The sequence below is a fragment of the Anolis carolinensis genome, chromosome 2, assembly GCF_035594765.1.
Source record: "Anolis carolinensis isolate JA03-04 chromosome 2, rAnoCar3.1.pri, whole genome shotgun sequence".
NCBI lineage: Eukaryota > Metazoa > Chordata > Lepidosauria > Squamata > Dactyloidae > Anolis > Anolis carolinensis.
In genome coordinates this window covers 183,821,102-183,837,444 of record NC_085842.1, presented here as the reverse complement: position 1 = coordinate 183,837,444, position 16,343 = coordinate 183,821,102, and the positions used below count along the sequence as shown (strand labels likewise).

General features: G+C 40.9%; 1 long non-coding RNA gene across 2 annotated transcripts in view; it reads right to left on the bottom strand.

The window, feature by feature from the left end:
- Positions 1-4,499: 4,499 nt before the first annotated feature.
- Positions 4,500-16,343, bottom strand: part of LOC134296400 (uncharacterized) — an 18,423-nt gene continuing 6,579 nt past the window's right edge. Inside the window, exons 1-3 of one of the 2 annotated variants that reach the window (XR_010003131.1) lie at positions 9,225-10,574; positions 8,148-8,287; positions 4,500-5,848 (exon numbers count right to left, since the gene is read on the bottom strand). This is a non-coding gene — a long non-coding RNA (uncharacterized LOC134296400). Of the gene's footprint in view, positions 5,849-8,147; positions 8,288-9,224; positions 10,575-16,343 lie in introns of those variants that run through there. The other variant, XR_010003130.1, reaches the window with a different exon arrangement.

The window sequence follows — 16,343 nt, the reverse complement described above, 5'->3', positions numbered from 1 at the left end:
GTTCCACATGTCAGGACACCAGCCAGTTTAGAGAGCTCAGAATAGAGTCTGTGGTACAGCTCACTCTGCTATCCAACTGAGAAGAAGAGGGAGTTAAGAAAAGGGATGAAGCTTTCCATGCAGGACCTGCCACATGAGGCAGTTGCCTCACTACCTACCAGAAGGATTTGACCATACTTTTTGACCAGCCACTCTGAGTTCCCACAGGAAAATAGAGCAGGATACAAATATATTATTATTATTATTATTATTATTATTATTATTATTATTATTATTATTATTATTATTATTATATTTTATGACACAGCAAACGATAGATATGCTGGATTTCGTATCACAAAATCACAAGTCGAACACTTCGCAAGTGTCTAGGACTGTGTGATGTATTTTCGGATGATACGCGCAGATCCCAGTCGGATGGCCTTTTGCATTTGGCAGATCGTAATTTTGTCAATGTCTATTGTTTCCAAATGCCGGCTGAGATCTTTTGGCATGGCACCCAATGTGCTGATCACAAATAAATTATTATTATTATTATTATTATTATTATTATTATTATTATTTTATTATGACACAGCAAACAAGATAGATATGCTGGATTTTGTTTCACAAAATCACAAGTCGAACACTTCGCAAGTGTCTAGGACTGTGTGATGTATTTTCGGATAATGCGCGCAGATCCCAGTCGGATGGCCTTTTGCATTTGGCAGATTGTAATTTTGTCAATGTCTATTGTTTCCAAATGCCGGCTGAGATCTTTTGGCACGGTACCCAATGTGCTGATCACAAATTAATTATTATTATTATTATTATTATTTTATTATGACACAGCAAACAAGATAGATATGCTGGATTTTGTTTCACAAAATCACAAGTCGAACACTTCCCAAGTTTCTAGGACTGTGTGATGTATTTTCGGATGATGCGCGCAGATCCCAGCAGGGTGGCCTTTTGCAGCTGGCAGATCGTAATTTTGTCAATGTCTATTGTTTCCAAATGCTGGCTGAGATCTTTTGGACGGCACCCAATGTGCCCATGCTTGCAATTAGCTGGATATGAGAAAGATTTTATAGTATCCAAGCCACAGGCTCAAGTAATTTCTAGTGCCATTTACTCCATTGTCCCTAAATTTCCCCTGTAACTGCCAATTCTGTGAGTGGGGCAACATCTGGTGTGTTACACTGTAGAATTAATGCAATTTGACATCACTCTGCCATGGAATTTTGGAAGTTGTACTTTTATAAGGTCTTGGACCACCTTTCCCATAGAGTTCGGGTACCTTCCCAAACTATAACTCCCAGAATTCCATAGCATTGAGTCAGGGTAATGAAATTGGACTCAAGCTGCATTAATACTACAGTGTAAATGCAACCCAGGACAAAGATCCAGGTCTTCACTGTAAAGATGTGCTCTCCAAGCCTAGCCACGACTGTCATATTGCTTTTCAAAATAATTTAATCCATATTACTATCTACATGACTATCCCAAAACTTTATATTTCTGGATTTTCTAGTCTGCAATGGCACCATTACCTAGGTCAGCAGAAAAGGAGCATCTATCAATCCATTGCTACCTTGACCCTTCCAAGCCTACTCCCATTTGTAAGTAACATTAACGTTATAAATATCATTGAAACTTTTGACCAACAAATTATTTTTAAGGTAATATTTCCAGACTGCTAGACAGCCCTAGGATTTGTCTTCCTGCTTTACACAGGACAAATAAGGCAAGAATCCCCCAGAACCTTACTATCATAGAATCGTAACATCATAGAATAACAGAGTTGGAAGAGACCACATGAGCCATCCAGTCTAACCCCCTGCCTTCAGGGCCTTTTGTCAGGGCAGATGCATTTTTTCGCCGCTCCAAACAGTAAAATGTGCCCTAGGGTCCTTTACCCCATTTATGAGTAGAATTAGTGCCCCAATTTCTATCCTGCCTATTTCTGATGCCAGTATTTCAAAGTCACAAGAGAAAAAAGGTTGGGGGAAAAACTACAACTTGGTTATTACAAGCCTTGAGGTCATTTCTAATTTATAATAACATTAAGGTGACCATATCACAAGTTTTTCCTGGCAATTTTTGTTTGAGGGGGATTTGTTATTGCCTTCCTTGAAATCATACGACTTGCCAAGATCACACACTGGGTTTCCATGACTGATTAGGAATTTGAACCCTAGTCCTTTGGAGCTTCTAGTCCAATGTTCAAAGCACCACACTGGCTCTCAGAAGGTGGGTCAGAATGAACAAAACCCCTATGATCCAGATCTTGCAGAATCTTGCCTGAACATTAAACAATACATTATAAACAAAACTGCAAGTTCTCAAGAACCCAGAACGGCTATAATGTTTGTTGTTCTATCTGAGCATGTGCGTCTTCCATCCCAGTTTATTAATTTGATTCAGACATGTCAAAATGTAACAGATTCTGAGAGAATCTAGTAGTAGCAGCAGCAGTGACAGTTGGTTTGTAGGGAGAATTAGGAAAGGTGACATCATGCTATCTTTCTCTGGGCCCACTGCCAGCTTTCAGTAGCCCCCGGTGGCACAATGGGTTAAGCCCTTGTGCCAGCAGGACTGCTGACTTGAAGGTTGGGTTACTGACCTGAAAGGTTGCCGGTTTGAATCCAACCCGGGGAGAGTGCGGATGAGCTCCCTCTGTCAGCTCCAGTTCCATGCAGGGACATGAGAGAAGTCTCCCACAAGGATGGTAAAAACATCAAACATCCAGGTGTCCCCTGGGCAACATTCTTGCAAATGGCCAATTCTCTCTTCCCATTATTTTTTCTGAATGGTAGAACTGGAGGCTTTTCTAGATCTGGCCTTGAATCACTTCCTACATGTGTAATGTAAATGCTGTTTGAATGTTGGACTCGAGCGCTGAGTCACAGGGAGCTCAAATTGCCATAGAAGCCCACTGGGAGAAGTTGGACAAATTCCAATTTCTCGCTGCCGCCTCCTTTCCCTCTTTGTCCTTGGTTTATTTCAATTGCGAAAGTACCATGCGCTAAGTCAATGGTAGGGGCACAACAAACAAGGAAGGAGCAGACTCTGGCAATTGCAAACCACTGTGCCCTCACCTATCTTGTACTTCTTTCATTTAACAACCTCTACCATTTTGATCACATTTTGTGAAATGTTCCTCAGCATGTGATGGATAAATTTTCTAAACCTGTTGTTTTGGCTCAGAATTCAGATTCACTCCCATTTCCTGTATGTCATCCCTCCTGCTGGCTTCCTGTACCTCAATCATTAGCGTAATCATTGACAGAAGTAGATTAATTTGATGATAGTGGTAGTGATTGGAATCTTGACTTTCTTCCAAAACTGGACCCAAGACAGTTTCCAAAAAATCAAACAGGTCAAAATGCATATAGATGAAAATATACAAACAATATGGTTAAAATATAGTTAAACTATAGTATTAAGAACAGCTTAAGCCATATCCATTAGAAAGTCTGGAAATAAAGATATTAAAGCTCTTTTAAAACCAATTCCTGCAAGTCTATTGGAAGAGAACTGCTTGACTACTGATAGGATAGAAAGGATGGGATCATTTTGACGAACTCAGGAAATGACAAGGAACCATCAAAAAGGCCTTGTGTCATATCCATGCCTATGAGGATTGTGGAAACAATGAAATGCCTCTCCTGAGGATCTTGAGATATGAACTATTAGAGAGCCTGACCAATCAAATAAGTCTACCTCATAACGAGGATTTTGAATTGTACCAAAAATCAAACCACTACAAAAAGATGTTTAAGGGAGGTGTAGTCTACCCATTAAAATCCTTTTCCTTCACAGTGGCAGACTGAAAATATAAGGCTGGGATAGTGGTGTCTTGGGAAGCTCTCAAGATGTACTGGGATCCTCCAGTACCTGGGGCAGCTACCAAGAAGGCGCTTGCTCACATTTTCACCAGCCACTCCTATGATGGCGGTGGACCTAAGAGAAAGACTTACTTGAGAGAATATGGAACATTAGAAGGTCTGGACCTAAACATTGAGATCTTTCTCATAACATGACATCTCCACCTTAATGGGATAATAACAGCCAGTGTAGGAATTATATATTCCTGCATTATAGTGTATTAGATTAGATGGCCCATGTAGAGGAGCTCTTCCTCTGTGACATTTGTGGCGAAGAAACGCTTCATGCTACATACCAAAAAGAAAGGCACAAGAGGGGCAGATCCAAGAAAAGGACCTTTCTGGAAGTAAACTAGGACTATCACCTGCAGTAGCCACAAACATGATTTTAGTGTTGGAAGTGGGTCTTTGGGAAACCAGGTTTTGAATCCCTGCTCAGCCTTGGAAACCTACTGGGTGATCTTGGGTTATATTCATCTTCAAAAGTGGAAATGACCCTGAGGAAATCTTGCCCCCCAAAAATCAATGTTAGTGTCAAAAGTGGCTTGAAGACAAACAACAGTAAAGGTACCATGTTTCAGCTGCAGTAATCTATTATCCTATTTTTTCTAATTATATACTGTGGTGGGTAAGATAAGGGTCTGTCAGCTTTGAAGAAAATCTCATTTTATTGATCTTTACTATCAAGAGCAGCCCAAGGCAGAGCAGTAAATGGCACCCTACAGTTGTCAATGTGCTATAGTAACAAAGTTTACCGACCAAGTTATTTTGACACTTGAGACAAAAAAAATGCCACAAGGACTTCCCCTATGGCATTGGCAGTAAAAAGACAGTGACAACAACTCAGTAAATATAATATTCTTTCTGCCCTTTTGTGATGCCCAAGATCTATTGGCTGAGGTTGCTGCCTCGCTCCCTTAATGGCAAGAGCCAGTTCTGCCTGTAGTGAAGTTGGGTTCAGGAATTATGCATTTTGGGAAAGGTGAATATAAATCACTTAGAACAATAGTTAGCTGTATAAACAGATATCTTACTGATTAAATTTTTTCCTCATTTCATAGTTTTCAAAACATGGGAAGACTTTTCAAGGTGTCTTTAGCTGTCCCAATTTGGCAGGACAGATTAATCCTCTGCATTCCACTTTCTCATTGGCTTTTAAAATGTCCCAGTTTCTTCTCCTCTCACGGTTGTCTAACTTCAGTTGCTACAAGCAGATATAATGGGTAGAGCCATGCCCCTCTTTAACTCAGTACATAAATTTCAGGATTTCTCTGCTCTCTCTCACTGTTCGGTGTGTTTTTCCTTATTAATAACTTCTGCATCTTTGCGATCACACCCCCTTGACCATACAATGGACCTTTGGTATGAATATCAAAGTCTGTGGATGTGCAAGTCCCATTAAATACAATGATGTAGTAAAATGGGTTCTTATATTAAAAAAAAACAAATAAAAAATTGCCTTTGAGTTTTTTAAACAAAACCACGGATGGTGGAATCCCTGAATTCAAAATCCCTGGATATAGAAGGCCAAAGGTGCTTTCATGTAGCTCAGGCATATAGGTGTTGGTCCTAATCCATGAAATGTTGGAGAGCATTGGCCCAGTCTCTCATAGGACACCTGCAAGTTACACAGGGCTCTAGGGCAAGTTCTCACTATGTATGGCCTACACACACCCCATTCCTGCAGAAGAAAGGCTAGGCCTCTTCTTTTCCCATCAAAGGAGTTGGCATGGATGAATGAAACAGATGCTTCCCTCCAGCTATGTGTTGCAAGGGGAGTGGTAGCAGTGAGCAAGGTGCTTTACTATGAGATAGCATGCCCATTGTTGTGTTTTTGTGCCCTTTCATTTTCACACACAGGATTCCCAGATAGCAGTTCCAACAAATCCATAGCTTTGCCAAAACTCATGAACCTTATGATACCAGGCAGCTCAAGACAACTTGGAACACAAGGCAGAAACTCCACAATGTAGAAGCTCCTATGGGAACAAGCAGAGAAAAAAATCAGGTCATTTAATTTGCAACTGTCCTTCCGTTTTCACTGGGGCTATGGGACCAGAATTCCCATTAAAATAGAAAAGCCACAAATTAAAAAAAAACAAAACACTTTTTAAAGAACCTGAGAGAACATCTCTCTAGGAATCTCTAGGTTCTCCAGCATAACTCTATTAACATTTGCTTGAGGTTGATCCCCAGACTTGTGCTGGAGGATCTATAGATTCCCAGGGAAAATATAGTAATGAGATCCGCAACAGTAGAACCATAAATGTGGATGGACGATTATGTGTTTGTTGTTCTTTAATAGACATAATATGCAGAGTTGGCTTTCCCATTATGTGAAAGCAGGCAGCAGATTTGGACTGTAGCCTAACCATGCAGCAATCTTGGTGCCCTTCCACACTGCCCCTATAACCCACAATCTGATCCCTGATTATCTATCTGGCAGTGGGGACACATATATTCCAGTTTAAAGCAGATAATCCGGGATCAGATCCTGGGATAAAGGGCAGTCTGCAAGGGCCCTAAGTTATTTTATCATGATTGTATTATTTTCAATTACATGAAAAGGAAGGAATGTCTGCAAGATTCCATTGCCTCAATTTTTTTTTCTGTCAGGAGCAATCGGAGTTGCTTCTGGAGTGAGAGAATTGGCCGTCTGCAAGGACGTTGCCCAGGGGACACCCGGATGTTTTGATGTTTTATCATCCTTGTGGGAGGCTTCTCTCATGTGGGATTCGAACCTGTCAGCCTTCAGGTCAGCAACCCAACCTTCAAGTCACAAGGCTTTTATCCCCTAGGCCACCAGAGGCTCCTGATTGCCTCAATATAACATTGTTAGATTGTTGCATTACATACCTTGGTTTTGAGAGGCAACAGCTGCCATTTGCTGTCCAGAGACAACACTATGTTTTGGACCAGTGCTGAAGTTCTGTATCTTGGGCAAGCAAAGCATCCCATGCCTTGTCTTGGCCTGTATCTGATACATATTGATGTCACCATCCCAAAATATGTTGCTGATGTTGCGTCACCCTGGCCTAGATATATTTGGACTGCAATGCTCACACTGATGGGAGTAGCAGTCCAAAAACACCTAGAGAGGCACATTCCTCTAGCCTTGTTTTTACAGCTTCCCGTCTGTGTGCTGTTTATTTTCATAATGTATTAATATATGTCCAACCAACACTCCATCATAAGATCTCATTAAAAACAATATAAACAAATTAAAACACTTCATCATTAGATCTCATTAAAACAATGTACATAAACAATTTAAAACAACTTAAATAGGATGAAAGCACATTGAACAGCTCACGAAGTTAAAACAACAAAAGGCTAGAACCGTTTAAACTCCACACACACACACATATATATATATATGACAGAGATCAGGACCCAATGGCTTTAACAAGCCATGTTTTAACAGCTTACAAACCCTCAATTTGTCTTATTGAGCAATTTGAATGAACTTCATGCTGAAGTTCTGACATGTCTGGGCTATATCAGATTCTGTACACCTCTATTGTCCTACTGGGCATCTTCTAGCCAGCGAAATTGGTTTCGTAAACAAAATTACAATGTTAGAGCCCATGACATCTGAATGTTGATTTTGTTGACAAACCACCATGCCATAACCACCAATATTTCACAGAGTAAAACCAGGACATGTGTGGCTAAGCAACATTACAATGTGGTCAAGATGACAAATGTTCTCAAGGGGGGGGGGGGGGAGAGACAACTAGGAGAGGCTGCAGCAGTTCGGTTTTGCATGGGAAAGTCAAGATTCTGCCATCTCTTCTGTGCTGAGCTGATTGGGTGCAAACTACTTTTTCATTTCCAACCTAGTTTACAGCAATTGGAGTAAGCTGAGGACAAAGAGGGAAGTGTGGGAAGGGAAGAGAAACTGAGGCATTTTAAAAGCAAATGAAAAAAATGGGATGGCAGAATCATAGAGTTGGAAGAGACCACATGGGCCATCTAGTCCAACCCCATTCTGCCATACAGAAAAAGCACAGTCAAAGCATCCTCGACAGATAGCCATCCAGCCTTGGATTAAAAGCCTCCAAAGAAGTGGCCTCCACCAAGTTCTGAGGAAACAACATATTCCACTGTTGAAGAGCTCTTACAGTCAGGAAGTTCTTCCTAATGTTCAGGTGGAATCTCCTTTCCTATCATTTGAACCCAATGCTCCGAGTCCTAGTCTCCAGGGCAGCAGAAAACAAGCCTGCTTCCTCTTCCATATGACATTCTTTCAAATATGGCTATCATGTCTCCACTCACCCTTCTTTTCTGCAGACTAAACATGCCAACTCCTTAAGCCACTCCTCATAGGGATTCATGGTCTCCTGACCTTTGATCATTTTAGTTGCCGTCCTCTGGACACATTCCATCTTGTCAATATCTCTCTGAAATTGTGGTGCCTGGAATTGAAAACAGGGTTATTCCAGGTGAGATCTGACCAAAGCAGAATAGAGAGGTGCCATGACTTCCCTTGATTTATACCAGTGGTTCCCAATCTTTAGTCCTCCAGGTGTTTCGGACTTCAATTCCCAGAAATTCCAGCCAGCTTACTACTGTGTTTCCCCGAAAATAAGACAGTGTCTTATATTAATTTTTGCTCCCAAAGATGTGCTAGGTCTTATTTTCAGGGGATGTCTTATTTTTCCATGAAGAAGAATTCACATTTATTGTCGAACAAAGAAATGAATGTTTATTATATACTGTACAGTAGTTGTCATCACAAACCAGCATAACCAGACAAACTACGAATCCTATCAATAATTTCTTGTTATTACCAATATTTCCATGTACAATGCTCTATGATACATACATTTACCGATCCTGCATGCTCTGGTGTTCTGTTAGGCAGGCATGCTTCCAAACAAAAACTTTGCTAGGTCTTACTTTTGGGGGAGGCCTTATATTTAGCAATTCAGCAAAGCCTCTACTAGGTCTTATTTTCTGTAGATGTCTTATTTTAGGGGAAACAGGGTAGCTGTTAGGAATTGTGGGAGCTGAAGGAAGACCAAAGGTTGGGAACCACTGATCTAGACACTATACTTTTAATGTGGCCAAAAATCCATTGACCTTTTGAGCTGCTGCCTCACATGGTTAACTCATGTTCAACTTGTAGTCTACTAATCAGAATGGTCTCTGTCAAATTTGGGCCAGTTGCTGAGAATGCCTGGCTGGGAGATCCAAAAACTTGCTTTACAGGATTAACAAAATAACAAAATATATGACTGTGAAGCCAGACAGTGACTGCAGCTGCACTATCTATGAAGAGACTTTAGATGCTATAGGAGAGAATTCCAGTCATGAAACCCAAGGTGTGATAAGAAAAATCTTAACTCCAACCTGCAGAATCTCAACCATCCATATAAAACCTTTCAACATCTCCAGAAAGGGCGGTGAAATAGCATCTTCTCTTGCCAACTGACGTTTGCTCTTCATTTTGACATTTTCTGGGCAAACAATTTGAATAGCAGCAAATCCTGGAGGTTAATTATGTCCTGCCCCAACTTCCTCCTTCCTGGTGGTGATGATGGGCAGCACAAGGAAAAGCCACGGAAAGGAATCCAGCACTTCTTTGCATGGTTCCCAATGCCAAATCAAGTCCGACTGGATCCTTTGGACCTGAGTCACTCACTTGTGCAGCTGGGACATGCCGGTGGCTAAACCAGAAGGACATGTTCCAGTCACACTGCCAACCAGAATGCTTCATCCAGTTCTGTATTTGTTTCTGAAGCGTGATGCAGCCGTGTTCTTCAAGGGAATACTTCCAAGGCACCCTACTATTTCTTCACCATGAAGGGCCCCACTGACCTCCTGGCATCTTTAACCTGGCTCTTTAACCCGTCAGCAGTTTGGTTTCCCCTTCTGAACATGCTCTTGCAGTTGTTATGTGCCGTCAAGTCATTTCTTGATCTAAGGGGACTCTTGGGTAAACCATCACAGGGTTTTCTTGAGATTTGTTCAGAAGAGGGTTGCCATTGCCTTCCTCTGAGATGAAAACTGTGACGTGTGGCTAAACAACATCCATGTGGCCAAGATAGCAAATAAAGGGGGAATAACAGACAGTCTAGAAGAGGCTGAAGTAGTGGAATATGTGTGGCCAAGCAAGTTTACAGTATGGTCTAGATGGCAAAAGTTTAAGGAAAAACAGACAAGTTAGAGGAGGCTGTAACAGTTTTCTTTTGCCTTAGCCTCCTGGGAAGGACAAGATTAAAATCAATGGAAAAACTAGCATGGAGGAGTAGCTGTGACTATCCCAGTCAATTAGAAAAGCTTAAATTCATGGGGACTATGACTGAGACGCCTCCAAGAAACCCTATAATCAACAGTCCAGCTCAGGTGCTGGAAACCCAAATCCTGCCTTCCTAGTTTGAGTCTATCCACCTGTAATATAGTCTTCCTGTTTGTCAACTGTCTCCGATATCCAAGCATTGTTATTTTTCCCAATGTGTCATGTTGCCTTGTGATTATGACCAAAGCAGTTCAGTCATTTTGGCCTCCAGGGACAGTCCCTAAGTCTCATTTAATAGTCCATGGCATCCATAGAACTTTCCTTCAGCACATTTTATATGAGTTGATTTTCTTCCTGTCGGCTTACTTTTCTATCTAGCTTTTTCAATAATAGAAATTGGAGCTAAGATGGCACGAACAATTCTGACTTTTATCCAATTTTATATGTTTACACTTTAGGCAATAGGTGCTCCAAGACTTTGCGGTCTTCTGCTATTAATATAGTATCATCTGCGTATCTGAGATAATTGATGTTCCTTCTTTCAGTTTCGACACCGCCTTCCTCTGAGCCTAATCCTATTTTCCATATGACATGTTCAGCACATAAATTACTGATAGCGTGTTAACATGAAGCCAATTATAAACCCCTCAATTTCCACATCTTGTCCTGACAGTAGCCTCTTGTCCTGAGTATAGGTTATGCACCAGGACAATAAAGTGTTATGGCGCACCCATTTCTTTCAAAGTAATCCATAGTTTCTTTTAGTGTTTTACATAATGAAAGCTGTTGCTATAATTTATAGACATGGGCTGATTTTTCCATTAAATTGTTTGGTGTTCTCCATTATGTAACATATGGTTACAATAAGACAAACGACACTTGCTGAACTCCATCTCATTGATGTATTAAAGATAGAAGAGCCCTTTCCTTTTAAGCATAATTCTGGGTAAATATTGTGCTGAAAGTGTGATTTGCACAACATAAATTCTTTGTGAATAGGATCATAGAATTGGAAGAGACCACAAAGGCTATCCAGTTCAACCCTAGTCTGCATGCAGGAACAATCAAAGCGCTCCTGACAGATAGCCACCCATTTAAAAAGTTCCAGAGGAGACTCCACCACATATTCCACTGTCAAAAGCTCTTACTGTCAGGAAGTTCTTCCTAACGTTTAAGGGGATTTTTTCCCCTGTGTCCTAGTCTCCAGAGCAGCAGAAAACACCTCCCCCCATTCATTGTGACATCCTTTCACGTATTTAAACATGGCTATCATGTCCCCTCCCAGCCTTCTTTTCTCCAAGCTAAACATACCCAGCTTCCTAAGTCGTTCCTCATAGGGCTTGGTTTCCTATTTGATCATTTTTGGTTGCCTTTCTCTGAACACTTTTCATCCTGTCCATATTCTTCTTGAATTGTGAGGCCCAGAACTGGATGCAGGATTATTCCAGGTGAGGTCTGACCAAAGCAGAACAGAGGGATACTATTGTACTGCCCTAAATCTAAGCACTATTGATGCAGCGTAGAGTTGCATTGGCTTTTTTAGCATCTTGCATCACATTGTGGACCCATGTTTAACTTTTGGTCTACTAAGGCTCCTAGATCTCTTTCACATGGACTGTTTCCAAGTCAAGTGTCATCCATTCTACTAGCTGTGCCCGGCCACGTGTTGCTGTGGCATTGTCTGGTGGTGTTGGTGAGAACTTGTTGAGGTAGTGGTGGTATTGAATGTCTGTTGTATGGTTGTCTTTATGTTTAGTATGCATTTGGTTGTTTGTGTACTGTGAAAGTGGTGAGGGTAGAGGAGGGGTCTATGTCTCTGTGTAGTATTGTATAGTATTTATACGTTGTCCATGTGTGGTGAATGCTTGGATTGTGTCCTGCTGCATAGTAGAAAGGGTTGGGCTGGATGGCCCTTAGGAGTCTCTCCAAACTCTTGGATTCTATGCTTCTATTATTATTATTATTATTATTATTATTATTATTATTATCATCATCATCTTCATCATCATTATTATGTAGAGGCTGGATGGCCATCTGTCAGGAGTGCTTGGATTGTGTCCTCCTGCATGGTAGAAGGAAGTTGATCTGGATCCACTGCAAACCTTAGGATTGTATGATGTTGTTGTTGTTGTTGTTGTTATTATTATTATTATTATTATTATTATTAGTAGTAGTAGTAGTAGTAGTAGTAGTAGTAGTATTGAGAGGCTGGGTGGCCATCTGTTGGGAGTGCTTGGATTGTGTCCTGCATGGCAGAATTGGGTTGGACTGGATGGCCTTTAGGGGTGTCTCCTAACTGTCTGATGCTATGATTCGATGTGTATTATTATTATTATGCAGATATTGGATGGCCATCTGTCAGGAGTGGTTGGATTGTGTCCTCCTGCATGATATAAGGAGACCAAGTGGGCAGAGTTTAGCCTTGTAACTGGCAGCAATGGGATAAAAAACAATTATTTCTCTCCCTCTAATTAGGACTTTATTTTTCTTTTCTTTTTGTTGTATGAATGTAGAGGCATGGATGAGGGATTGTGTTGCCAAGTTTAGTGTTTCTGGGATGTGTAGTTTTGTTGTTTTATCCTAGGCCGATTTTTTTAATCCTTTTATATATATATATAGATGCATTTAATTTTCATTGTCAAAGTGTGGTGCTGTCTATTTCCCCTTGTTGAAATTCATTTTGTTAGTTTTGGCCCAGCTCTCTAATCTGTGAGGTCATTTTGAATTCTGATCCTGTCTTCTGGAGTATTACCTCTCCCTCCTAATTTAGTGTAATCTGCAAACTTGATAAGCACACGTTTTATTCCATCATCCAAGTCATTGACAGAGATGTTGATTAGCCTTGGGCTCAAGACAGATCCCCGTGACACCCCACTGGTCTCTTCTCTTCTGGATGAAGAGGAGCCATTGGTAATTTTAATAATTTCCAAATCATGCAGGCAGCCTGGTTCTGTGTACACTTACTCAAATGTAAATGCCAAGGAATTAAATTGGGCTTTCTGTCTGAATGGGTGGAGGACAACCCAACCTTACCTCACGTTCCTTTGAATGAATTTCCGATTGGTTCATCAAAACTTCCTTTCAAGCAGACCTTCGGAAATTATTTTATTATAACTCAGTTTGGGCCCAGGTAATTGGAAAGACTAGAATGTGTTTCCCTTTATGAGTTCCTTAGAGGTCTACCATTATTTGGAGAGACTCTTCTTTCTGTCCCGCTAGCTTCGCAGTCTCCTTTGGTGAGTACAAGAGAGAAGGCCAGATTTGGGGAACCCCCTTCCTAGTGAGGCCAGGATGACCCCATATTTGCTCTACTTTCTTCAGCCATTTAGTGTTTTAATGCCATCAGGGCTGGGGCTGGGATTTTAATGCTGGGCAGTGCTGTTTTAGATTTTGCCTTGGCCTTTTAATGAATTTTAAGTGCTTTATTGCTTTTTAACTATAGTCATTCTTACATTCACACCTTTATTAATGATTTTTTATGCAGGATAACGCCCGCATCTGCAGGGAACACATTCCAAAGGTTTGCATGGATACCTAAAACCCCAGTGAACTCTATTGAACGAATGACTTCTGGTCCATAAAAACCGATATGATAGAAATGTCTTCTTCCCAGTTAGTCTCAGAGATGTACCTTGATTCCTTGTTGTCTTTTCTAATACTAAAGCAAAGGAATACAGTTATCTCTAAACAGACAAGGTGATCGGTCTGTGCTATGCTACCCTCCTCTGAAGTACGTTCCCACAAGACGAGCAGGACTGGCATCCAAGGGGGATCTACACTGAAGAATTCGTGCAATTTGGCCCCACTTCAGTAATGGAATTGTGGAATTGTGGAAGTGGGAGTTGAGTGAAGCACCAGCACTCTTTGGCTACAGAGAAGGCAAAAGACCTTGTAAAAACTTCAGCTTTCCTGATTCTACAGCACTGTGCCATAGCAGTTATAGTGATGTCAAACTGCATTCATTCTACAGTGTAGATCAGGCATGGGTAAAATTTGGCCCTCCGGGTGTTTTGGACTTCAACTTCCACAATTCCTAACAGCCTATTGGCTGTTGAAGTCCAAAACACCTGGAGGGTCAAAGTTTGCCCATGCCTGGTGTAAATGCAGACCAACTCAACCCAACGTAGTGACAAATCCAATTTACTATCTTGCTGTTTTGTTGTGTGCCTTCAAGTCATTTCCAATGTATCACGATCCAATCTAGGGTTGTTGTTTTTGGTTTTTTTGGCAAGATTTGTTCAGGAAAGTGTTGCTTTCACTCTTCCTTTGAGGCTGAGAGAGGGTGACCAACCCAAGGTGGGCTTCCATAGCTAAATCAGAGTCTTCGCCTGCATCAACACTACAGAATAATGCAGTTTGGCACCACAATGAACAATGCTGTGGAGTTGTAGTTTTGCAAGGCACCAGTCAAGTCTTGGGCAGAGAAAGCTCAAGACCTTGTAAAAGGACAGCTCTCAAAGCACTGAGTCGTGGCAGTTCAAATAATAATAATAATAATAATAATAATAATAATAATAATAATAATAATGGGGTCATATTTTGCATGGCACAGCAAACAAGATAGATATGCTGGATTTCGTATCACAAAATCACAAGTCAAACACTTCCCAAGCGTCTAGGACTGTGTGATGTATTTTCGGATGATGCGTGCAGATCCCAGTAGGGTGGCCTTTTGCAGTTGGCAGATCGTAATTTTGTCAATGTCTATTGTTTCCAAATGCCGGCTGAGATCTTTTGGCACGGCACCCAATGTGCCCATCAACACCGGGACCACCTGCACTGGTTTCTGCCAGAGTCTTTGAAGTTCAATCTTGAGGTCCTGATAGCAGTTGAGTTTTTCCTGTTGTTTTTCGTCAATGCGACTGTCACCTGGAATGGCAACATCAATGATCCAAACCTTTTTCTTTTCCACAACTGTGATGTCTGGTGTGTTGTGTCCCAGAACTTTTTCAGTCTGGATTCGGAAGTCCCACAGTATCTTTGTGTGCTCATTTTCCAATACTTTTGCAGGTTTGTGATCTCACCAGTTCTTTACTGCTGGCAGGTGGTATTTGAGGCATAAGTTCCAATGAATCATTTGGGCCACATAGTTGTGCCTCTGTTTGTAGTCTGTCTGTGTGATTTTCTTACAGCAGCTGAGGATATGATCAATGGTTTCTTCGGTTTCCTTGCACAGTCTGAATTTTGGGTCATCAGCTGATTTTTCTATCTTGGCCTTAATTGCATTTGTTCTGATGGCTTGCTCCTGGGCTGCAAGAATCAGGCCTTATTATTATTATTATTTTATTTCTTACCTGCCTCCCCTCATGACTTGAGGCGGGTTACAGAATAATTAACACACATAAAAATTGCAAAAATACTACAACTCATTCATTCACTACAGATATACTTTTAAAACATATTCCTATAAAAGCTACATATTAAAACACATTTATATGTAATACATATTAAAATACAGAAATGGTGTCAAATGGCATCCATTCTATGCTGCAGGTGCATTTAAATGGCAGAATTAATGCAGTTTAATGCCACTTTTGTTTTCAATACATCATGATATTTTGGTGCTAAATTCATAAATACAGTAATTCCTACATAGCATTACTGCATATTGAACTACTTTTTCTGTCAAATTTGTTGTATAACATGATGTTTTGGTGCTTAATTTGTAAAATCATAGCCTAATTTGATGTTTAATAGGCTTTTCCTTAATCTCTCCTTATTATCCAACATATTTGCTTATCCAACATTCTGCCGGCCCGTTTATGTTGGATAAGTGAAACTCTACTGTACTGGTAGCCAGATTTTGTTCATTTTCATGGTTTCCTTCTTTCTGTTGAATCTTGTGGATTTCAATGGCTTCTCTGTGTAGTCTGACATGATAGTTGTGAGAGTGGTCCAGCGTTTCAGAGTTCTCAAATAATATGCTGTGTCCAGGTTGGTTCATCAAGTGCTCTGCTATAGATGTGGGCGAAACGTCAGGAGAGAATGCTTCTGGAACATAGCCATACAACCCGGAAAATGCACAACAACCCTGTGACCCCAGTAGATTAGCGAGCTGATTGGCCAAAACACATGGAGTTGAAGTCCAAAATACATGGATGCCGCCATAGCTTATAAACCCATAACGGCCATGATTCCTTCCAGTGATGTCAAACCGCATAATGAACTCTACTAATTTGAAATGGATCCCTATTAGCCATGTACACAGAAGGTGGCTTTCCATGACGTGG